Raw genomic sequence first — 25,814 nt, 5'->3', positions numbered from 1 at the left:
GAGGAAGTCAAACATTCACTACTTGAATACATGACACTCTCTGTAGAAAAACTGAAAGATTCCACCAAAAAATTGCTAGAAATGATACACAATTTCAATAAAGTTACAGGATACAAAATCAATATATAGAATCTGTTGTGTTTCTATACATCAAAAATGAAACAGCAGAAGGAGAAATCAAGGAATTGATCCCATTTACAATTGCACCCAGAACCGTACAATACTTAGGAGTAAACCTAGCTAAAGAGGTAAAATTGCTTTGAAAACTATAGAACACGTATGAAAGAAATTTAAGATGACACAAAGAAATGAAAAAAAAATTCCATGCTTATGAACTGGAAAAACAAATAATGTTAAGATGTCTATACTACTGAAAGCATTCTACACATTTAATGCAATTCCTATCAAAACCCACCAGCATTCTTCACAGAGCTAGAACAAACAAGCCTACTATGTATATGAAACTGCAAAAGACCCTGAATCCAAAGCAATCTTGAAATAGAAAAGCAAAGCTGGAAGCATCACAATCCTGGACTTCAAGTTACATTACAAAGCTGTAGTGATCAAGACTGTATGGTACTGACACAAAAATAAACATGTAGATCAAAAGAACAGAACAGAAATCCCAGAAATAGAATCCCAGAAATAGACCCACAACTATATGGTAAACTAATCTTCAACAATGCAGGAAAGAATATCCAATGGAAAAAAAGAAAGTCCCTTCAACAAATGGTGCTGGGAAAACTGGACAGGAACAGGCAAAAGAACAAAACTGGACCATTTTCTTATACCATATACAAAAATTATTTAAAATAGATCAAAGACCTAAATATGAGATAGGAAACCATCAAAATTCTAGAGAACACAGGCAGTAACCTATTTAACATCAGCCATAGCAACTTTTTATGGCTGAGGCATCCTCTGAGGCAAGGGAAACAAAAGTGAAAATAAATGATTGGGATTTCGTTAAGATAAAAAGATTCTGCACAGCAAAGAAAACAATCGACACAACTAAAATGCAACCTTTGGAATGGGAGAAGATATTTGAAAATTATGTATCTGATAAAGGGTTAGTACCCAAAATCTATAAGGAACTTATCAAACATTCCAAATCCAGTTAAAAAATATGCAGAAGGCATGAATAGACTTTCTTCCACAGACGACAGCCAGAAGATTAACAGACATATGAAAGATGCTTGACATCACTCAACACTAGGGAAATATAAATCAAACATACAATGAGATATAACTCCACACCTGTCAGAATAGCTAAAATTAACAATAGGAAATAACAGAGGTTGTGAGGATGAAGATAAAGGAAATCCTCTTATACTCTTGATGGGAATGCAGACTGCTTCAGCCGCTCTGGAAAACACTATGGAGTTCCTCAAAAGTTAAACATAGAACTAACTACCCTATTACCCAAAGGGTTAAAAAATACTGACTTGAAGGAATACCTGCACCCTGATGTTTACAGCACCATTATCAACAATGCCCAAATTATGGAAAGAGCCCAAACATCCATCAACTGAAGAATGGACTAAAAAGAGAGAGAGAGAGAGAATATGTGCGAGATAGAATATTACCTGGATGTCAAAAAGAATGAAATCTTGCTATTTGCCATGATGTGGATAGAGCTAGAGTGCATTATGCTAAGTGAAATAAGTCAGAGAAAGACAAATACCATATGATTTCATCAGATGTGGAATTTAAAAGGGGGAGAAAAAAGCAAACCATACAATAGACTCTTAACTGTAAGAGAACAAACTGAGGGTTGCTGAAAGGGATATAGGTGGGGATATGGTTTAAATGGGTGGTGAATATTAAGGAGGGCACTTGTGATGAGCACTGGGTGTCACATGTAAGTGATAAATAACTAAATTCTACTTGTAAAACTAATATTACCCTATATGTTAACTAATTGGAATTTATTTATTTTTTTTTAACTAATTGGAATTTAAATAAGAACTTGAAACTACAACCCAAAAAAATCCTATGAAAAAAGCAAAAAATAAATACTGACTTTCCTTAAACTATTCCACAGAAATAGAAGAGAGAGCAATGCTTCCAAATTCTTTCTAACAAGCATTATGTGGATACCCTGATACCAAAACCTGATATACACTATGAAAAAATAGTTATAGGTCAATAACCCTGAGGTACATAGATACAAAAATCCTCAAAAAATATTAGCAAATTGAATTCTATGATACTTTAAAAGGATTGTTCCCAATGATCAAGTGAGATTTATTCCAGGGATGAAAGAATGGTTCAATATCTGCAAAGCAATCAACGTGATACACCACATTAGTAAAGGATAAAAATCGTGAGATCATCTGAATAGATGCAGAAAAAACATGTGACAAAATTCAGCATCCATTCATTCTAAAAACTCTCAACAAAGTACACTTGGAGGAAACATTCATCAACATAATAAAGACCATATATGAAAACCTCACAGTCAATATCCCACTCAGTGGTGAAAAGCTGAAAGCTTTTCCTCTAAGATCAGGAACAAAGCACAGATGTCCACTCTCAGCTCTTTTATTCAACTTAATAGTGGGAGTCCTAGATATAGTACTGTAATTGAATTCAGTAAATCTAAAGGATACAAAATTAATATACAGCAATCTATTGCATTTCCACACACTAATAATGAACTATCAGAAAGAAAAATTATGAAAACAATCCCATTTACAATTACATCAAAAAGAAACACTTTGGAACAAATTTAACTAACGAAATAAAAAATCTGGTGTAAGAAAATGGTGAAATTTCTTTTTTTTTTTTAATGTAGCTGTGCAGTTTTCCCAGCACCATATATTGAAGAGACTGTCATATCCCTGTCATCTACTTTTTACTTTGTCATAAATTTGCCATAAAAGATTGTACTTTTATTGTTTAAGTGACTATGTGTCTATTTTTGTGCCTGTACTATTTTGTTTACTTTAGCTTCATAGTATCATTTTAAATCTGAGATTGAGTTACTTCCAGCTTTGTTCTTTCTCGAGATTTCTTTGGCTATTTCAGGGTCTTTAATGGATCCACACAATTTTGGGATTATTTGTTTTAGTTCTGTGAAAAATGCCATTGGTATCTTATAGGGATTGCATTTAACCTTTAGATTGCTTTGGGAGATATGGGTATTTTAACAATATTCTTCCAGTCCATAAACATGGTATATCTTTCCATCTATTTCACCTTTAAATTCTTTTGTCAGTGTCTCAGTTTTATTTGCACAGCTCTTTCATGTAATACCAGAAACCTCAAAACATCTAAAAGAAAATGTAGGCAGTAAACTCTTAGACATTGGTCTTGGCAATATTTTCTGCATGTTTCCTCAGGCAAGGAAAACAAAAGCAAAAATAAACAATTTAGATTATGAAACTAAAAAGCTTTTTCACTTTGAAAGAAACTATCAACAAAACAAAAAGGCAGCCTACTGAAGAACGTATTTGCAAATGATATGTCCAATAAAGAGTTAATATCCAAAGTATATAAGGAACTTATGCAACTCAACACCAAACAAACAATTCTATTATAAGTGGGAAGAGGACCTGAATAGATATTTTTCCAAGGAGGAAACACAGATGGCCAATCTTTACATCTTTATAATCTTTACATCTTTATGTAAAGATACTCATGAAAAAAAAGACACTAATTCAAAAAGATTTTTGCACCCTTATATTTATCACAGAATTATTTATAATAGACAAGATATGGAAGCAATCTGAGTATCCACTAATAGATGAAAGGACAAAAAGATGTAGGGGGTGTGTGTGTGTGTATCTGTCTGTCTGTATATACCTATATATTTTTTAAATTTTTATTATGGAGGGGTAATCTTCCATATATAGATATATAAATAATATATAAATATGAAAGAATATATGGAAGAATATATATGAAATATATAAATATGGAAGATTACCCCTCCATAATAAAAAATAAAATCTTAGGGGCACCTGGGTGGCTCAGTGGGTTAAGGCCTCTGCCTTCAGCTCAGTCATGGTCCCAGGACCCTGGGATCGAGCCCCGCATCGGGCTCTCTGCTTTGCGGGGAGTCTGCTTCCTCCTCTCTCTGCCTGCCTCTCTGCCTACTTGTGATTTCTATCTGTCAAATAAATAAAATCTTTAAAAAAAAAAAAAAATCTTGTCTTTCCTTATGGCACAGACGCATCTAGAAGGTATTATCTAAGTGAAATAGGACTGAGAAAGACAAATACAATTTCACTTATATATGTAATAGAACAAATGAACACACAAACAAACAAAAAAATCCCAAACAGATTTAAATTCAAAGAATTTGTCTTTGTCAGAAGGCAGAAGGTAGAGAGATAGGCAAAATAGGTAAAAGGGATGAGGCACAAACTTAGTTATAAAATGAGTAAGTCAGGGATGCAAAGTACAGCATAAGGAGTGTAAGCAATAATATTGTAATAACATATGGTAACATGATAACTATACATATGGTGGTGAAAATTTCATAATGTATAGAACTGTCAAATCACTGTGTTGTACACTTGAAAATATTACTTTATATCAATTATGCTTCAAGTTAAAAAAAAAAAGGCAATCAACCCAAGAGATGGTTAAATCAGATTGTTGTACCTTATACAGAGTGACACCCAAAATTAGAATTTCTAATATGTACCAAGGTATTGGAGATACAGCTAATGTTACTCTGTTTGGGCTGCTTTAACGAAACTAGTACATATGACGGACTTAAACAACAAACATTAATTTTTCACAGTGCTGGACATTGGGAAGTCCAAGATCAAGGTGCCAGCAGATCTGATGTCTAATGAGGCCTGCTTCCTGGTTCAGAGACAGTAAACTTTTCCCTAGGTTCTCACATAGCAGAAGGAGTAAAAAAACATTCCCTGGGTTTTGTTTTGTTTTTAAGAAGGGCACTAGTTCCATTCACAAGAGCTCCACACCCAGGACCTAATCAGCTCTCCCAAGTCCTACCTCTTAGTATCACAATGAAGGCTCTGATTTCAACACAGGAATTTCAGAAGGAACACAAACATTCTCTTCAGAACACTGCAAACCTGGGGAACACACTTTGAGAAGCTAGTGCATTTTTATTTTCTTCATGTGTAATCCAAATAACCATTACCATAATGAGCTCCATGAAATATTCATAGCATTTAAGATTTAAAAAAAAAAAATTTAAAGCTATTTACCCATTTCATAAATCTCAGACCCCAAACACAAAAGCTTTCTTGTTCAAAACAATTTACAAGCAAAATAGTATATGTGACCTTTGGTTTTCAAATAAACTGATCAGCATGTCTTATCACTTTGACACTTTTTTTTTCCCATAAAGTGTTTGTAAAGAATTTATTTTTGTCAAAGTACTGTTGAATCTCTTTATATAATATTTGATCAAGATTTAAGAGAAAAAAGAACCCTTTTAAAAATTAAACTGTATTGAATGGAAACAATTTATCTTACAATGCCATAATGAAATATCACAGTATTTATCAAAGTCAAAATGAAACTGCTGCTGACATTTATGTGTTGTTACCCTAACAAATTGTGTTTTTATTATTTTAATCTTTCCTTTATTATGTCATCCTGTTAGAAAGGGTCTTGAATCTCATTATCTTTACCTCTGCCATTTTCATCTTTTTGTCAAGCTTTCTGATTTTTATAATCTTGACCATCAAACTTTTTTAACAATAGTTCTTGACATGTTGACATTTTAGAGATCCTTCCAATCTCTCTCTTTTGGATTTTTTAATAGAAGACTTCCTTTCCTTGGTAAAAGTTAAAAGACATCCAGATGGCCAACAGACACATGAAAAAGTGCTCCATATCACTCGGCATCAGGGAAATACAAATCAAAACCACAATGAGGTATCACCTCACACCAGTTAGAATGGCTAAAATAAACAAGTCAGGAAATGACAGATGCTGGCGAGGATGCGGAGAAAGGGGAACCCTCCTACACTGTTGGTGGGAATGCAAGCTGGTGCAGCCACTCTGGAAAACAGCATGGAGGTTCCTCAAAATGTTGAAAATAGAACTACCTTACGACCCAGCAATTGCACTACTGGGTATTTACCCTAAAGATACAAACGTAGTGATCCGAAGGGGCACGCGCACCCAAATGTTTATAGCAGCAATGTCCACAACAGCCAAACTATGGAAAGAACCTAGATGTCCATCAACAGATGAATGGATCAAGAAGATGTGGTATATATACACAATGGAATACTATGCAGCCATCAAAAGAAATGAAATCTTGCCATTTGCGACAACGTGGATGGAACTAGAGGGTATCATGCTTAGCGAAATAAGTCAATCGGAGAAAGACAACTATCATATGATCTCCCTGATATGAGGAAGTGGTGATGCAACATGGGGGCTTAAGTGGGTAGGAGAAGAATAAATGAAACAAGATGGGATTGGGAGGGAGACAAACCATAAGTGACTCTTAATCTCACAAAACAAACTGAGGGTTGCTGGGGGGAGGGGGTTTGGAAGAAGGGGGTGGGATTATGGACACTGGGGAGGGTATGTGCTTTGGTGAGTGCTGTGAAGTGTGTAAACCTGGTGATTCACAGACCTGTACCCCTGGGGATAAAAACATATGTTTATAAAAAATAAAAAATTAAAAATAAAAAAAAATTTAAAAAAAAGAAGACTTCCTTTCCTTTATATGAGTTGCAGAATGATGAAGAATACTGAATATATAACAATTAATCTACAATTAAAACATCTGCATTAAGTCACTTCCATGTTATATTGAGCTATATACTGTATTATCACATTGTCCTACCATATGCATTGAAGGTCTTGATGAATCCATATAGAGTTTTGTTATGGGAAAACATATCTCTTCAAGCTATTTCAGCTTGTCAATGACAAATTTCCATGCCATTTCTTTTTCTTTCTTTTTTTATACCATTTCTTCTGGAACTTCCAGGTCACATCTGGACAGATTATATGCTTGTAGCAGTATGCTAAGGTCCAATTTGATAAGTGAGATGCATGCAAGTACCTTTGCCTATGGATGCATTAGCTCTTCTCAGATCTGCTATAGATTTATGTCATACAAAAGAATTCTAATGGGATTCCCATTATATATATATATATATACATATATATGTATATATATATAGAGAGAGAGAGAGTAGGCTTGATTGCATTCTTCAAAGGACAGACCTTTAATTATTACTAATTCTCAGTAAGAAGCAAATCTTTTGTTAAATATATGCGATGATTAGAAGAATGCTCAACTATTTAAACTAATTCAATCTTTGTTTCTCCTGTCTTCATTTCTCATATAGTTCTGGTACCAAGAACAACAGTACATGTCCAAATCTGTGGTTGTAAACACCTTGTGGATTAATGTTAAGACAGTTGGTGTTAGGGGAATTCCCAGAAGTTCTCCCTATGCTGGCATAGCTACAGTAACTCAAGTGCACCCAGAAGCAACTGACGGTGAATGTCTTCTTTCCCTCCATTGTTTTATAGAGGGTGTTTTAGGTGGGGTAACCTCATAGTGTTCAAATAAAAAATAAGTAAGGCCTAAAAATTTGGAGCAGACAAAACCAGGTCAGTAATACAAGCAAAGCTTAACTTAGTTTATTTTGCAAGATTAACTTAATCTGGCTCATTTTTTTTACCTATGTCTCTGAAAATCACTGGTGAAACTTAAACAGGCTCCCACATGGGTTTTGAGGTAACCACGAACCAATTTTCCCCATTTGGTAAAAATTTCATAGCCTAGGCTTTAGACACTAAAAACTGAAGGTTTGAAAAGTAGAATTTCCAAACCTGATATCTATTATTAAAGTACTTTTAAGGTGCCTGGGTGTCTCAGTGGGTTAGAGCCTCTGTCTTCAGCTCAGGTCATGATCCCAGGGTCATGGGATGGAGCCCCACAACTGGCTCTCTGCTCACCAGGGAGCCTGCTTTCCCCACCCCCCCATCTCTGCCTGCCTCTCTGCCTACTTGTAATCTTTGTCTGTCAAATAAATAAATAAAATCTTTACAAAAATTAAAAAATTAAAAAAATAAACTTTTAACTTGTAGATTACATATTTAACCTGGTTTCATTTTTTTTTAACTTAAGTCTATTTGTAAATAACAGCAAGACCATCAATAATGACAATGATAATCAGAATATAAATGTTAGTTGTGTTCCACCTACTTAATACATTATACATATTAATTCATTCTCACAAGGACCCCATGAGGTAAATACTATTATGCTCGTTTTACCGGTGAGAAAAATGAAAGTGAATGGTGGAGTTGTGATTTGAACCCTTGCAATCTGGCTTCAATGCTGTCTACCCATTTGTGGTGTGTTACAGTACCCAAGATTTACCTGATGTAACTTCTGGTTTGAGATTATTTTGATACTATGTGACAGACATAATCAGTCCTTAAATTTATACTCATAACTGTATTGGTCAGTATAATGCTGGGATGCCTGGGTGGCTCAGTTGGTTAAGCGACTGCCTTCTGCTCAGGTCATGATCCCAGCATCCTGGGATCGAGTCCCACATCAGGCTCCTTGCTCCACAGGGAGCCTGCTTCTCCCTCTGCCTCTGTCTGCCACTCTGTCTGCCTGTGCTTGCTCTCTTGCTTGCTCTCTCTATGACAAAAAAAAAAATATATATATATATATTATATACATATTTATATAATATATATATATTATATATATACACACACACATACATACATAATGCTAGTGGCTATAAAAAACAAACCCTCTAAATCTTAGTGACCAAACAATTCATTTCTCATTCAAATCAGGTCCAAAGTGGTTTCTGTGACTGGTGGAGATTTCACATGTGGTACCTCAGGGTCCTACGTTTCTTCCATGTGTGGAGATCTAGGAACTTAGGAGTCCTGTCAGTCAGTAGAGAAGAAAAGGAGGATCATGCTTGGGAAATTACTATGGGCCAGTCCTGGAAATGGTGCATTTCATCTCTACTCTCTTACCATTGCCCAGAACTCAATTACAGGGGCAAGGGACACTTAGAAATGCTGCTTAGGTGTGTGCGTGCCCAGGAAGAAAAAAAAAAAAAGAAAAGGATCCGTGAGTAGCCGGCCAATATCTCCCACATCAGTATTTGCCTAGCTTAGTAATGTGCCACTCATACTTTCTGACTCTAAAACTAATATTTATTCCACTATATCTATCTTTACTAGACACTCCATTGCATATATCAAAGTGAATGATACAAGTATATACAAAGGTAGAGTTATGTTAAGAAGGTAGAATAGGATTTAAAAAATGACCAGATTCTGGCCAATGAAGAGATATTGGGTGTCAAGGGAAAAAAATGTTAGACATGTAGTATTCAATCAGGTCCTTAATGAAGATTTTTCTTTCTCTCCTGTAAGGAAAATTTATCTGCTAAATCCATGTTTTATTTTCTTTCTTTCTTTTTTGTTGTTGTATTTCTTTATTTATTTATTTTGGGGGCTTTTTTTGGGCCATTTTTTAAAAAATTAACATGTATGTATTATGTATTAACATGTATGTTTCAGGGTACAGGTCTGGGATTCATCAGTCTTACACAATTCACAGCACTCACCGTAGCACACGCCCTCCCCAGAGTCCATCACTCAGCCACCCCATCCCTCCTACCACCCTCCCCTCCAGCAACCCTCAGTTTGTTTTGGGAGATTGTCTCTCATATTTTGTTTCCCTCTATGGTTTCTTCTTATCTGTCCCTCCTACAAGATGTTAGTTCCCTTGAGAACTTATGGAATTCCTTGAGAAATTCTGACTGGACTAGTTATTGATATATATTAAGTATCCAAGATATTCTGGGTCTGTTAATTATTAATTTAAATGTGTTCTTTAAATACTTAGTGCTAGGAACACAGCAAGTGCTTAATACAACTTTGTGGATTATTGCTTGGACAATATTGGTTTTTAATTGTGAGTAAAGAGAGAGAATCCAAACTATAAATCTAAATTAAATGTTTAAAGAAGGATTAGACTATTTTCCTTCCATATTTACTTTTAAAGGTATGTGTGTAGGAAATGGCTGATTATAGAGCAATGCTTTCTGATATGTTAAACATATGAACTTTTAGACTATAAATGTAAAATCTGAAAAGCAAGACTCAAAAGACATTAAAGCATGCTTGTTCTTAGGTCTCTGGAACAAAATTAAAAACAAAAATCCATCCGATATTTCCCCTTAGATGCAAAAATCTGAATAAAAGGGTAAAAATACTATGACAAATAAGTACTTTTCTGTTAGTTATCCTATTGGCATTTGAGGTTTATGCATGTTCAAACAATATGCCAGACACAATCTTATCATTTAAAATTATAAATAAAATTTTGTACTCCTTCTTTACCCATCTATTTAAATGCCCTAACTATATTGTTTGACTCCATGTCTAGTTAATTATACAACATACATCTATTAAACAACATACATCTATTAAACATACATCTATTACACAACATACCATCAATTAAAGAAAGGTCTTGAAATCTGAGATTAAGAACAATATTATTACAGGTTCATAATTTTTTATTGGAAACATTTGGTTCTAGATAAGTTTCAGACTTAGAACTTTTTATATACATATAGTATGGTGCATAAACATAGTTTGAAATATCTAAGAATACTATAAAATATATTAATATTTCTCTAGAAAACATAAATATACAGAAATAGATGGAGACCATAAGTAGCTTCATGACAAATCAGATCAAATTTTGCTAAAATGTTTGTCACAAATTTATGTAAATATTTTTTATTTTTGAGAGCCTTTTAGATTTTAGAATCATGAAAAATGAAAGATGGGTTCATAATACAATTAAATAATCAGTGTTTAAATTAGATATTATTTCTTAAGCTGCCTGTTCATGAAGCAGTTTTATTATAAATATGTAAATACCTCAAAAATTTCAACAACTATTGTATGGTCAAATAAAAAGGTTTCTGGTGGTTGTTGGTCCAGCATGTAAGAAGCTAACAAAAAAAACTGAACACACACACAAAAAAAAAAAATCAGCAATTTTTCTTTTATCTGTCACAGAGGTGAGGTCACAAGCCAAACACTACCCCCAAAACAGAAAGACAAACAGGTAGGTAGAAAGAATCATGATTTACTGGAGCAGAAACTCACCTCCACAGGAACTGGTATTAGTGTAGGAAAATTTTGACTGTAACAGATCAAATTCTGAAAGTAGACAAATCTGAGAGATAAAAACTCTAGAGGGACCAAGTCATGGCTGCTGGAGTGAGGGGGTACTCCTCAATTTACATTTATTCTTCCAGGAGCTCTATCAGGTTATTACAGTGAAGATCAGAGGAAACAAAACAAAACAAAACCTGAGGTTTCCAGGGAGAAGGAGAAGCTAGTATTTTCAAATAAGCCAGAGAATTCAGATCTTCTTCACAAGTCCTGGTCTCAAGAGAAACTGTTTTATCAAAGCCTAAACTATTGGGGTTTTATCAGCGCCTAGTTTACTTGGGGGAAGAAAAATACCCTACTCTGAGAGGAAATACCCAAATGTAATGCACACCATCCCCACTCCCATCCCCCCGCCAAGCCATCCAATACTATTTAAAGGAGGGAAAAAGGAAAAAAAGAAACAAAACCTGAGAAGCATTCGTGGAGTTCACAGCTGAGGGACATAGGTCTACTAAATTACTGAGACATAATCATAAGACTATAGTACATTTTCAGACACTTTACCATTATTAAAGACCTATTTACTACAGTTTCTTTAACCTAGTACAACAAGGCCACATTTCAATTAAAAATTGTAAGTCATAATAACAGATAAAAAACAATTTAAAAAGACAAAGTAAGTATTATAACCAGACGAAAATATGCCAGGAGTGTTTAATCACACCTTAAGTTTACAACAACTATGCATAATATACTAAGGACTGTAATGTAAAAACTAGACAACATGCAGGAAGAGATAGACAACATAAGCATAGACAGATGATTTCTGAGACAAAATAAAAAACAAGTGTGACAGACCACATTCTAGGCCATAAAAAGTATCTTGAATGTAAAAGGATAAAAATACAGGCTATGTTCTCAGATCACAAAGGAATAAAACTAGAAGTCAACAGAAAGATAGCTAAAAAATACCTAAAATACCTAAAAAATAGCTAAAAGATACTTGGAGATTAAAAACACATTTATAAAGAGCACATGGGTCAAAGAAGAAATTTCAAAATAAATTAAAAATACTTTGAACTAAATGAAAGGAAGAATACAATTTAGCCAAATTAGTGTGATGCAGCAAAAAGGTATATAGACTATATTTATTGCATTGACTATATATATGAGAAAAGAACAAAGATCTAAAGTCAATAACCTAAGCTTCCACCTGAAGAAAACGTAAAATGGAAAAGCAAATTATATCCAAACTAATCAGAAGAAAGAAAAATTAGAGCAGAAAGCAATGATGTTGAAAACACGAGAACAGAAAAACCAATGAAGCCAAAAGCTGGTTCTCTGAAAAGATTAGTAAAATGTGTAAGCCTCTAGTCAAGTTAATAAAATAAAAAAAGGAGAAAAGACACAAGTCACTAATATGAATGAAGCAAAAAAAATCGCTACAGAGCCCATGGGCATCCATTATCAATAAAGGATAATTAAGAAATACTACAAAAACAACAATTCTAAAGGACCATTTTATGGCCACAGTTTTCAATAACCAAGATGAAATGGACTAATTTCTTCAAAGAAATGATCTGTTGAAACTCACACAAGAAGTAGTAGAAAATTTCAATAAACTATTTCTATTTTAAAAATTGAATCACTAATAACTTTCCAAAACAGAAAACATGATGACCAGACCTGTTCACTGGTAAATTCTATCAAACATTTAAGGAATAAATTGTATCGCTATAATCACTTCCAGACTAAGGAAGACCGGAAATATTCCCTAACTCATTTTATGAGGTCAACATTATCCTAATACTAAAGCTAGATTTAAAAAGAAATGACAAAACTAGAGTGCCTGGATGGCTTGGTTGGTAGAGTATGTAACTTTTGATCTTGGTATCATGAGTTCAAGCTTCATAATGGATATGGAGCCTACTTAATAAAAATTAAACAACAACAAAATTTTAATGACAAAACTACACTTAGCATAATACTCTCCAGTTCCATCCATGTCACTACAAATGGCAAAATTTCATTCTTTTGTATGGCTGAATATATATATATATATATATATATATATATATATATATATAAAATATGACTAATATATATATGTATTATGTGTGAATATATATATGTATGTGTGTGTGCGTGTGTGTGTATATGCACACATACGCACACACACATACATATATATATTCACATCTTCTTTATCCATTCATTAATCAGTGGCACTTGGGCTGTTTCCATAATTTGGCTGTTGTAGATAATGCTGCTATAAACATTGGCATGCATGTATCCCTTTGATTAGTATTTTTGTATTCTTTGGGTAAATACCTAACAGAGTAATTGCTAGATTGTAGGGCAATTCTACTTTTAACTTTCCGAGAAACCTCCACAGCGGAGTGACTGCTCCAGTTTGCATTCCCACCAACAGGGCAAGAGAGTTCCTATTTCTCCAATTAACAGAAGGGAAGTAGGAAAGGAGATAGGGTAAATTGGTGATGGGGATTAAGGAATGCACTTATGTGATAAGCACTAGGTGATAAAGTGTTGAATAGCCATATTGTGCACCTAAAACTAATATTACACTATATGTTAACTAACTGGAGTTTAAATACAAACTTAAAAAAAAAGACAAAACTATAAATCAGTAACTCATAATCAGATGTAAAAACACTCAACAAGATATTACCAAAATAAATCTAACAATGTATAAAAGTAATTATAAACCATGGCCAAGCTGGACTTATCTTAGATATGCAAGGTGGGTTCAATATTCACAATTAAGGTAATCCATCACATGAACAGACCAACTGAAATATATCTATTATAATGGATGTAGAAAAATCATTTGAAAAAATTCATCACTTATTCATGATAAAACTTTCAGCACATTAAGAACAAAGGGATCCTTTTTCAACCTGATAAAGGACATCTACTAAAAAACCTATAGCATATATCATCATAGTCAAATGGTGAAAAGCTAGATGCTCTTCTGATAAGATCAGGAATAAGACTAAGATATTCCCTCTCATCCCATATTTTCAGTATCACAGTGGAGGTCCTAACTAATGCAATGAGGCAAGAAAAAAAAATAAAATGTAAACTCACTGGGAAAGTAGAAAGAAAACAATCTCTTTATAGATGAAATGACTGTATACATAGAAAGTTGTGAAGAATCAACCAAAAAACTCCTGGAACTAATTAATGATTATAGCAAGACTGTAGATTACAAGGTTAATATATAAAAGTCCTTTGTTTCTACATACAAGTAATGAACAGGTGGAATTCAAAATTAAAATCACAATATCATTTATATTCACACTCAAATGAAATACTTAAGTACAAATCTAACAATATGTTTAAGATTTATATAGGGAAAAACACAAAACTAAAAAAAAAATAGGAAAGACTGAATAAAAGAGATATTCCATCCTCCTTGCTAAGATTCAATATTGTCAAAAAGTCAGCTTTCCCAATTTGATCAAATTCAGTGCAGTCCCAATCAAAATCCCAAGTTATTTCATGAATATCAACATGCTGATTTAAAGTTTATATTGAAAGGCAAACAACCCAGAAAGACAATTCAATATTGAAGAAGAACAAAGTCAATGGACTTAAACTCCCTGAACTCAATATTTACTCTAGAGCTACAGTAGTCAAGACAGCCTGGTATTGGTGAAAGAATAAATAGGTCAATTGAACAGACTGAGTCCAGAAATAGACTTTAATAAATACAGTCAACTGATCTCTGACAAAGAAGTAAGGCAATACGATAGAGAAAACAGAGATTTTTCAACAAATGGTGCTGGAACAATTAGACATCTACATGCAAAGTTTTAAAAAATTATACACAAACATTATATACTTCACATATTTTAATTCAAAGTGGTGCATGAACCTAAAAATAAAACAAACTAAAAAACTTCGAGATCAACAGTTCAGAGAATGAAAAAGAATGGATCAGTGATATGGGAAATAGGGTAATGGAAAGCATGCTAAACAGCAAAAAGAACGAATAAAAAAGGAGAATGGTTTAAGGAAGCTCAACAACATTAAGGACAACAAAATTCACATTATAGGAATCCCAAAAGAAAGAGAAGAGGGCAGAACACATACTTAAAGAAATAATGGCTGAAAATTTCTCTAATATAGAGAAGAAAAGAGACATTCAGGTCCAGAAAGCAAGACAGATCTTAATAAGATTAACCTAAGAAGGTGCACACCAAGACACATAATTAAAATAGCAAAAGTAATGATAAAGATTTTAAAAGCAGCAAGACAAAAGGGTTACACACAAGGAAAACACCATAACGTTATCAGCTGATTTTTCAGCAGAAACTTGGCAGGCCAGAAGAGAGTGGTATAATATATTCAAGAAAAACCTTCAACGAAGAATACTCTACCCAGAAAGGTTACCATTCAAAAATGAAAGAAAGATAAAAAGCTTCCAAAACAAACATAAGTTAAAGGAATTCATAACCACTAAGCCAGTATTATAAGAAATATTACAGGGATTTCTTTGAGTGGAAAAGGGGCTTTAATCTGAATAAAATTTTAAAAGAAAAATTTCACAGGTAAAAGCAAACATACAGTAAAGGTAGTAGATTGATCCCTTATAAAAGAGGATAAAACACCAAATTAGTAAAGTCAATTATGCTACAAAAATTAAGGGATACACACCCAGAAAAGATGTACAAAATGATAAAACATACATTAAACTTGTAGGAGGAAGTAAAAATGTAGTGCTTTTAGAATCTGTTCAAACTTTAAGCAATCACCAATTTAATAGATGCTAACACAAAGAACATTATAGATGAACCTGATGGTAACCACCAGTCAAAAATCTATAATAGGTACCCCAAAAACAAAGAGAAAGGAATCCAAGCATAACACTAAAGGAAGCCATCAAAACACAAGGAAAGAAAGCAACAGAAGAAAGGAACACAGAAGAACTACAAAAAACAACCAGGAAACAACTAAGAAAATGGTATTAAGTACATACCTATCAATAATTCCTTTAACTGTAAATGTATTAAATGCGCTAATAAAAAAATACAGTGACTAAATAACAAACAAAAGACCTATCTGTATACTACCTACAAGACATTCACTTCAAACCTAAAGACACATATGGTTGAAAGTAAAGGGATGGAAAAAAATACAATGCAAATCAAAGCAAAAAAAAAAAAAAGAAAGAAAGAAAGAAAGAAAAGAACTGAGGTAGTGATATTTATATCACACAAAATAGACTTTAAAACAAAGACAATAACAAAAAACAAAGAAGGGCAATATATGATAAAGTGATCAATTCAACAAGAGGATATAACATTTATAATTACCTATGCACCCAAAAGAAGAGTATGTATATACATAAGACAAATATTCAGACATAAAGGGAGAAATTGACAGTAATACAATAATAGTAGGAACTCTAACATCCTTTTTACCACAATGGATAAATCATTCACACAGAAATAAAAAAGGAAACAGTGCTTTGAGTGATACATTAAACTAGATGGATTTTACAGATATATACAGAACATTCCCTCCAAAAGCAGAATACACATTCAAGTGCACATAGAACATTCTCCAGGATAGATCACTTGTTAGGCCACAAAACAAGTCACAAGTGGATTCTACCCAACATTTAAAGAGTTAATACCTATTCTTCTCAAACTATCCCAAAAAATAAAGGAGGAAGAAAAACTTCCAAATTCATTCTATAAGATCAGCATTAATTACCCTGATACCAAAGCTAAAGACACTACAGTAAAGAAAACTACAAGCCAATAATTCTTATGAACAGAGCTGAAAAAATCCTCAACAAAATATTATCAAACTGAATTCAACAATGCATTGAAAGAATCATTCACCATGATCAAGTGGAATTTATTTATTCAAGAGTGGTTCAACATCAATACAACACATCACATTAGCAAAATGAAGGATAAATACCGGGATCATTGCCAATAGATGCAGAAAAATCATCTGAGAAAATATAACATTCACTCATAATAAAAATTCTCAACTAAGTGGGTTTACAGGGAACATACCTCAACATAATAAAGGCCATATATGAAAACCCACAGCTAACATCATACACAAAAACTGAAAGCTTCTCTTCTACGATCAGAAGCAAAACAAGGACACTCACTCTCACCACTGTTATTCGACATAGTACTAGAAGTCTTAGTTGCAGAAACTGAATAAGGAAAAGAAATAAAATCTATCCAAATTGGTAAGGAGGAAGTAAAACTATCACTATTTGCAACTTCCCTGATACTATATATAGAAAACCCAAAAGACCCCACTAAAAAAAGTATTAGAACTGATAAATCAATTTCAGTGAAGTTGCAGGATAAAAACTGATATACAAAAATCAAATGCCTATCTATACACTAAAATAATCAAGTAATAGAAATAAATTAAGAAAACATTTCCATTTACAATTGTACCAAAAAATAGGAATACATTTTAAAAGGAAGGTGAAAAATCTATACTCTGAAAAGTAGACACTGATGGAAGAAATTGAAGATGACACAGATACATGGAAAGGTACATTATAGTCCTGGACTGAAGAATATTGTTAAAATATCCATACTGCCCAAAGCAGTCCATAGATTGAATGCAATCAAAGCAGTCCGTAGATTGAATGCAATCTCTATTAAAATACCAACAGCATTTCACACAAAACTTGAAGAAATAATCCTAAAATTTGTATGAAACCATAAAAGATCTTGAATAGCCAAAGCAATCTTAAGAAAGAAGAACAAAACTAAAGTTATCACAACTCCAGATTTGTGATATACTACAAAGTTGTAGTAATCCAAACAGTAAGATACTGGCACAAAGACAGACAGATCAATGAAACAGGACAGAAAGTACAAAAATAAAACTGCACTTACATGGTCAATTAATCTAGGACATTGGAGGCTAGAATATACAATGGGGAAAATACAATCTTTGATAAATGGTGCTGAGAAAACTGGACAGAATTAAAGTTGACAATTCACACAATATACAAAAAATAAACTCAAAATGGATTAGAGACCTGAAGCCATAAAATTTTCAGAAGAAAACATAGGTAGTACCTCTCTTGGACACTGCCCTTAGCAACATACTTATGAAAATGTCCCCTCACCCAAGGGAAACAAAAATAAACTATAATGAATATACCAAAATAGAAAGCTTTTGCACAGCAAAGAAAGCATCAGTGAAATGAAAGAGGAGAACCTATTAATTGGGAGAAGTTATTTGCAAATGATACATCCAATAAGGAGATAATAATTTATAAAGAACTTAAAACTCAACAATAAGAAAACATTCCAGTAAAAAAATGGGCAGAGGATCTAAACAGACATTTTTCCAAAAATGGGCAGAAGATCCAAATAGACATTTTTTCTGAAGACCTACAAATGGCCAACAGACACATGAAAAGATGTTCAACATCACTAATCATCAGGGAAAGACAAATTAAAACCACAATGAGATAACAGCCCACATCAATCAGAATGGCTAGAATCAAAAAGAGACAAAACTAACAATTGTTGGCAAGAACGTAAAGAAAAGGGAACCCTTATACACTGCTGCTAGGACTGTGAATTGGTGCAATCACTGTGAAAAACAGTATGGTGAGTCCTCAAAAAATTAAAAATGGAAATACCATATGATCCAGTAATTCTACTAATGGTTATTTACCCAAAGAAAACAAAAACATTAACTCAAAAAGATGCATGCACCCCTATGTTTATTGCAGCATGATTTATAAGAGCCAAGATATGGCAGCAGTCCAAGTGTCCATCAGCATAAATGCATAAGGAAGATAACGGTATGCAGTAGCAATCAAACAAGAAAAATAAATAAGAGGCATCCATATTGGTAGAGAAGAAGTTACACTGGCACTGTTTGCAGATGTGATACTAAATATAGTAATCTTAAGGAATCTACCAAGAAGCTCTATAAGTATTACCCAGAAATAGGCAGCATTTCTATACACTAACAACATCACAGAAAAAGAAATTTTTAAAAATACCATTTATGATGGACACCCTCCCCCAAATACCTAGGAATAAACCTAACTAAAGAGGTAAATGACCTGTACTCTTAAACTATAAAATACTCATGAAAGAAACTGAGGATGACACAAACAAATGGAAAGTTATTACATGCACAAGAATTGGAGAATTAATACGGCCAAAATGTCCATATTACTCAAAGCAACCTATAGATTCAATGCAATCCCTTTGAAAATATCAGTAGCATTTTTCTCAAAATTAGAATAATCCAAAAACCTATTTGAAACCACAGAAGACCCTGAATAGGCAAAGCAATCTTGGAAAAGAACAAAGCTAGAGATATAAATTCCAGATTTCAAGAACACTACCAAACTGTATTCATCAAAACAGTATGGTACTGGCACAAAAACAGACACATAGATCAGTGAAACAGGATAGAGAACCCAGAAATAAATCTGCATTTATATGGTCAATTAATCTACGACAAAGGAGGCAAGAATACACAATGGGGAATAAACAATCTCTTCAGTAAATGGTGCTGAGAAAACTAGACAGCTATATGTAAAAGTACAAAACTGTATTGCTTTCTAACACCATACACAAAAATAAACTTAAAATGGAGTACAAACCTAAATGTGAGACCCAAAACCATAGAAATACTAGAAGAGAACACAAGCTATAGTTACTGTCACATTGGCCATAGTAACATTTTTCTAGAGATAGGTCTCCTTAGGCAAGGGACACCAAGTCAAAAAATAAACTACTGGGACTTCATCAAAATAAAAACTTACTGCACGGTGAAGGCAACAATCAATAAAACTAAAAAGCAATCTACTGAATGGGAGAAGATATTTTACAAAGGGCACATCTGATCAATGGTTAGTATCTGAAGTATGTAAAGGACTTCCAAAAGTCAACACTCCCAAAAATGGAAATCCAATTAAAGATGGGCAGAAGACCTAAATAGATACTTATCCAAAGAAGATATACAAGTGGCCAAGAGACACAAGAAAAGTTGCTAAATATCATTCATTAGGGAAATACAAATCAAAACCGTAATATGATGCCACCTCACACCTAGTAGAATGACTCAAATCAAGAAGACAATAAACAATCATGGCAAGGATGTGGAGAAAAAGGAACACTCATATGCCATTAGTGGGGATGTAAATTGGTACAGCCACTGCAGAAAACAGTACGGTGTTTACTTAAAAAATTAAAAATAGAAATACCAAATGATCCAGAAATTCCCCTACTGGCTACTTAACCAAGGAAAATAGAAACACTAACTCTAAAAGATTTATTACAGCATCATTTATAAATTATAGCATTATTTATAATAGCCAAGACATGGAAGTAGCCTAAATGTCCATTAGTAGATGAATGGATAAGGCAAGTGTGGTGAACACACACACACACACACACACACACACACACACACACAGAGGAATATTATACAGCCATAATAAAGGATGAGATCCTGCCGTTTGAGACCTTGTGGATGGACCTAAAGGGTATTAGGCTAAGAAAAATAAGTCAAACTGAGAAAAACAAATACTGTATAATTCCACTAATTAATGGAATCTTTAAAAATAAACGAAAAGTAGAGTCAAAACTATAAAAGAATAATAAACTACTGGGGTACCTGGGTGGCTCAGTGAGTTAAATGGCTGTCTGTGGCCCAGGTCCTGGTCCCAGGGTCCAGAGATCCAGCCCCACATTGGGCTCCCTGCTCAGCAGGAGTCTGCTTCTCCCTCTCCCTCTGCCTGCTCCTCCCCCTGTTGTGCTCCCTCTCTGTCAAATAAAAAAAAAAAAAAAAAGATAATAAACTGTTGGTTGCCAGGAGGGAGTAAGTTAGGCAAAATGAATAAAGGGGAGAGGACAATACAGGCTTCCAGTTATGGAATCAGTCATGGGAAGAAAAATGAGAGCAAACACAAAACAAACAAAAAAACCCACACAGATATATAATGGAATATTATTACTCAACCATAAAAAAGGAATGAGAACTCGCTATTTGTAATAACAAGATGGACCTAGAGGGTATTATGTTAAGGGAAATAAGACAGAAAAAGACAAAAAAAACAAATAATTAGTCTCTTACATACAAAGAACAAAGTGGCGGTTCCCAGAAAACAGGTGGGTAGAGGGTAGATGAAATAGAGAAAGGGGATTAGGAGGTACAAAAGTTCCAGTTATAAAGTAAAATAATATAAAATAAATAAGTCATAGAAATTTTTAAAAGTACAGTCGAGGGGGGGCGCCTGGGTGGCTCAGTGGTTTGGGCTGCTGCCTTCAGCTCGGGTCATGATCTCAGGGTCCTGGGATCGAGCCCTGCATCGGGCTCTCTGCTCAGCAGGAAGCCTGCTTCCCTCTCTCTCTCTCTCTCTCTCTCTGCCTGCCTCTCTGCCTACTTGTGATCTCTGTCTGTGAAATAAATAAATAAAATCTTTAAAAAAAAAAAAAGTACAGTCGAGGGAATACAGTCAGTAATATTGTAATACTGTATGATTGGGACTACACATATTGGGGGGGCACTGAGTAATCTATGAAATTGTTGAATTCAGGTATGTTGCACACCTGAAACTAATAAAACACTGTATTCTGCTTATATTTCAATACAAAAAAGTCCTAGAAGACAATAAAAGAGAAAATCTAGATGACTTTGGTCATAGCTGTAACTTCTTAGATGTAACAAAGACATAATCTATGAAAAAATAACTGATAAACAAGACTTCATTAAAACAAAAAATGTCTTCTCTCTGAAAGATACGGTCAAGAAAATGAGAAGAAAAACTACAGACCGGAAGAAAATATTTGCAAAAGACATAAATGATGAAGACAGTTATTCAAAATATATGAAGAACTCTAAAAATTCAGCAATGCAGTTAAAAAATGGGCAAAGGATCTAAAGAGACACCTCACCAAACCCCCCACCCAAAAAAACAACAAACAAAACAGAGAGGAAATAAGCAAATGAGAAGATGTTCAAACTCATGTTATTAGGGACTTAAAAATTAAAACAAAAATGAGACACCACTAAACCTCTATTAGAATGGTGAAAGTCCAAAACACTGACAACACCAAATACTAGCAAGGATGTGCAGCAAAAGAAACTCATTGATCATTGGTGGGAATACAAAATGCTTTAGTTGCTTTGGAAGACGGTTTGCAACTTCTTACAAAAGTAAACATACTCTTGCCAAATAATCCAGCAATCATACTCCTTGGTCCTTACCCAAATGAGGTGAAAACAGGTCGACACAAAAACCTGTACACCAATTATGATAGCAGCTGTATTCATCATTGCCAAAACTGGAGGCAACCCTCACGTGCTTCAGTAGGTAAAACGGTAAACTGCGGCACATCCAAGCCGTGGGATATTATTCAGTACAAAATATAAATGAGCAGCCAAACCACTAAAAGTCATGAAGGAGCCTTCAAGGCATCCTACTAAATGAAGGAAGACAGTCTGAAAGGCTAAGCTTTTTATTTCAAGTGTAGGACTTTCCGAAAAAGGCAAAACTATGAAGGCAGTAAAAAGAATAGTTTGTCACGGATCCTGGCGGTAGCAGGAATGAACACAGAGGATTTTTAAGGTAATGAAACTACTCTCAATGATACTATAATAGTGGATACACGTCATCATACATTTGTCCAAACCCACAGAATGTATCACACCAAGATTTATCCCTAATGTACACTATGGATTTGGGGATGGTAATGATGTAATTTCATCAATTGTAACAAATATACTACTCTGGTGAGTGATATTTATGGGGGGGCGATCTACAGGGGGTCTACAGGAATTTTCTGCAAACCTAAAATTCCTCTAAAACTAAGGTACATTTTAAAAACAGACAACAACAACAAAAAATGATTTTGTTTTTGATATAAGCCATTGTTGGTTCCAAATTATTCACGGAATCTTTGGCTTTCTTTTTTACTTCCTTTCTTCAATGTTTTGCTAACACTCAGCTAAGCCAATAGTTTAGTTTCCTGTTCTCATTTATATTAGATAAAATCATATGAATTTGCCATTTCTTATCAGTAAAAAGTCAAACATTAACAATGTCAACAAAGTTGAAAGAGTTAACTATAGAATAAAAGCTAGTGTTTAACTTATAAAAATAAATTTAAAGATTTCTTTCTTGATTGCACATGATTTGAGTCAGAATAAAATCTTGTCATTAACCAATTATAGCCTATGAAAAAATATGTTCTCAGTTCATAGGAAACTGGATGCTCACACCTTACATAGAAGACAGACCAACTTTTTTCTTGCCATAGGACTATATTTGTTCAACAACAGGGAAACAAAGAATATACTGTTTTTTCCAACAACAAGTTAAGTCACAGTAAATTTATAAGACACAATGGATTATGATGAAGCGTAATGCAAGCTCAATCTTGATCCAGTTTTCACTTTTATCCTACCCTCCATCCAAATATACAGGAAAATATACCTCCAGATAGACACCACATCACACTTAATGTAGAAATATCTTACTGGGTTGGCACATGTGAATTTGCAATCTTCACAATACTGGTCAGTTTTTCAATTAAAAAGAAATACAACATAAAACCTAGTGATTTCTATTGCCTTATCAACTCTGGAGAAATGTAATGCATCCAAATGTTTTACAAATTGTCAGCCTTTGTCCAAGGGCTATCTTTAATTTAACCAACTCAATTCTCCCTCCCCCACTTGCTATCTACGTGACCTTGAAGGATTTATTTCACCTCTCTAAATCTCGGGCTCCTCATTAAAAACAGGAAATTACTAGTACCTACACCTCAGAGGATTGAAATGAGAAATAAATGAGATGGTGTTTAAGAACAAAAACGGATTGAAAATTATTTCCCAAAGAGAAAAATGCTATAATGCCAATTAGTGACTAAAGTATAGGCTATAATATGATTAAATAGTTTGAAGGCTTTTAATTTTTAAGAGAAATTTTTAAACTAATTAACCCTAAATGGTTACACCAGTTGTAAAACCTCACATGAGATCATTCTGAGAGCTGTTTTTGACAGCTGGGAAATTCGGGTATTTGAAAGTGTTTACTGAGACAGCACGAACCCTCTGACAGATGGGGAGAATAAAACCTTCACAGGCACTTAATTATGAGTGCCTAAATATTGTACCTTCCAACATTTGATTACTTGAGTTTTAGTATTTTGTTTTTGTATTTTAAAATGCTATAAAAATGTCTTCTACTGAGGAAAAAACTTTCATGGCCATCACTATAGTTTCTGAATGGTTTACTACTCAGTTATGCCCAATCCTCAAAAATCTCCTTTTAGACACTTTAATTTGTTTTCCTCCAAACCAATATTTTTAAAACCCTCGTGTCCTACTCTTCCTATTTTATTATAGAGAAACACACTGAATAACACAATCTTGAGTGAAATAAAATGCAATCAACCATTTTAGTTTTGCAGCAAAGGCTGTACATTCAATACATTTTACATAGCATTCTAAACATAATCCATCTTTGGTGTGTGCTGGGGAAGGTATGAAATATATGGAAAGATTTTAAATGATGTTCTCAGTTCCTTAATCTCTCTTAATTGATTATCTGCTCAAGTCTACAGTGATGCAGCAAACAACCTAAAGTTATACTCACTTGGATTTTACAGATACAGAAATTGGGATATAGGGATGTCAGTAAATAAATAACCTCTGAAACTGATTATCAATCTTTGATCAAATCACCCTCTTTTTACTGCATTATTCTTAAGCCAAAATGAAAGAAACCAATTAAGAAAAACAGTTGTGCTTGATATAAACATCTTTCTACTTATATTGTACTGTAAGTACTTTATAGCATGAACTATGCTATATTCCCTTATATTTATCAGTCTAGAAGAGGTATTTGTTAATAATAATAATTGTAGCTATTTGATATACTGATTTAAAGTCTATTAATGTTCTTCCAATAACTTCAGGAGAAGACCAAATAATACAACCTATGTATAATGCAACAGTGTCAATTTACACGAAACAGGGTGGTCCAAACAATATTCTGCTAAATAAAGAAGTAAGTCATGAATTTAATTTTTTATAAAAGTTTAGTAAGAGAGAGAGAAAAAAAAAATGTGCACTAGCCAGAGAGGGTGAGAGGGGGTGAAAGGAGGGGCAGGGGAGGAGGGAGACAGGGAGAGAGGAAAAGTGAATCCCAAGCAGGCTCCCTGCCCAGCACAGGGCCCCATACCGGGCTCCATCTTGTGACCTGAAGAGAAATCAAGAATCCAATGCCCAACAAAGCTGAGCCATCCAAGCACTCCTGAAAACAACTATTTTTAAAAGTAAAATTGTTTCAAATGCAGAACCACCAACTGTATTTATTATTTTTATTACTTAGATCTGTTCCTTATAGGTTTAAATGAAGGACCCCAATTTCTCCTCTTTGACTCTGCCTGTTATAAAAGAGAATTCAAAAGGAAACTCTTGGTAAGGTTTTTGTCCTAAGGCAGTTGATCACTAAAATACAACTCATTGCTCTGAAATAGTTAATGCTTTTCCCCCCAAAGTTTCTAGTTTACCAAGTATTTTATGAGTCATGAACTATGTAAGAATACTGACCATTTTGGGGTGCCTGGGTGGCTTGGTCATTAAGTGTCTGCCTTTGGCTCAGATCATGATCCCGGGCCCTAGGATCA

General features: G+C 33.9%; 1 protein-coding gene across 10 annotated transcripts in view; it reads right to left on the bottom strand.

Annotated features, from left to right (window-relative positions):
* The window catches only part of NOL4 (nucleolar protein 4), a 402,656-nt gene that overhangs the window by 133,052 nt on the left and 243,790 nt on the right, over nucleotides 1-25,814 (bottom strand). The window lies entirely within an intron of this gene.

The sequence above is a fragment of the Mustela erminea genome, chromosome 13 (assembly GCF_009829155.1).
Source record: "Mustela erminea isolate mMusErm1 chromosome 13, mMusErm1.Pri, whole genome shotgun sequence".
NCBI lineage: Eukaryota > Metazoa > Chordata > Mammalia > Carnivora > Mustelidae > Mustela > Mustela erminea.
Note: the sequence above shows the minus strand (reverse complement) of the source record. Positions and strands in the feature narration are given on the sequence as shown.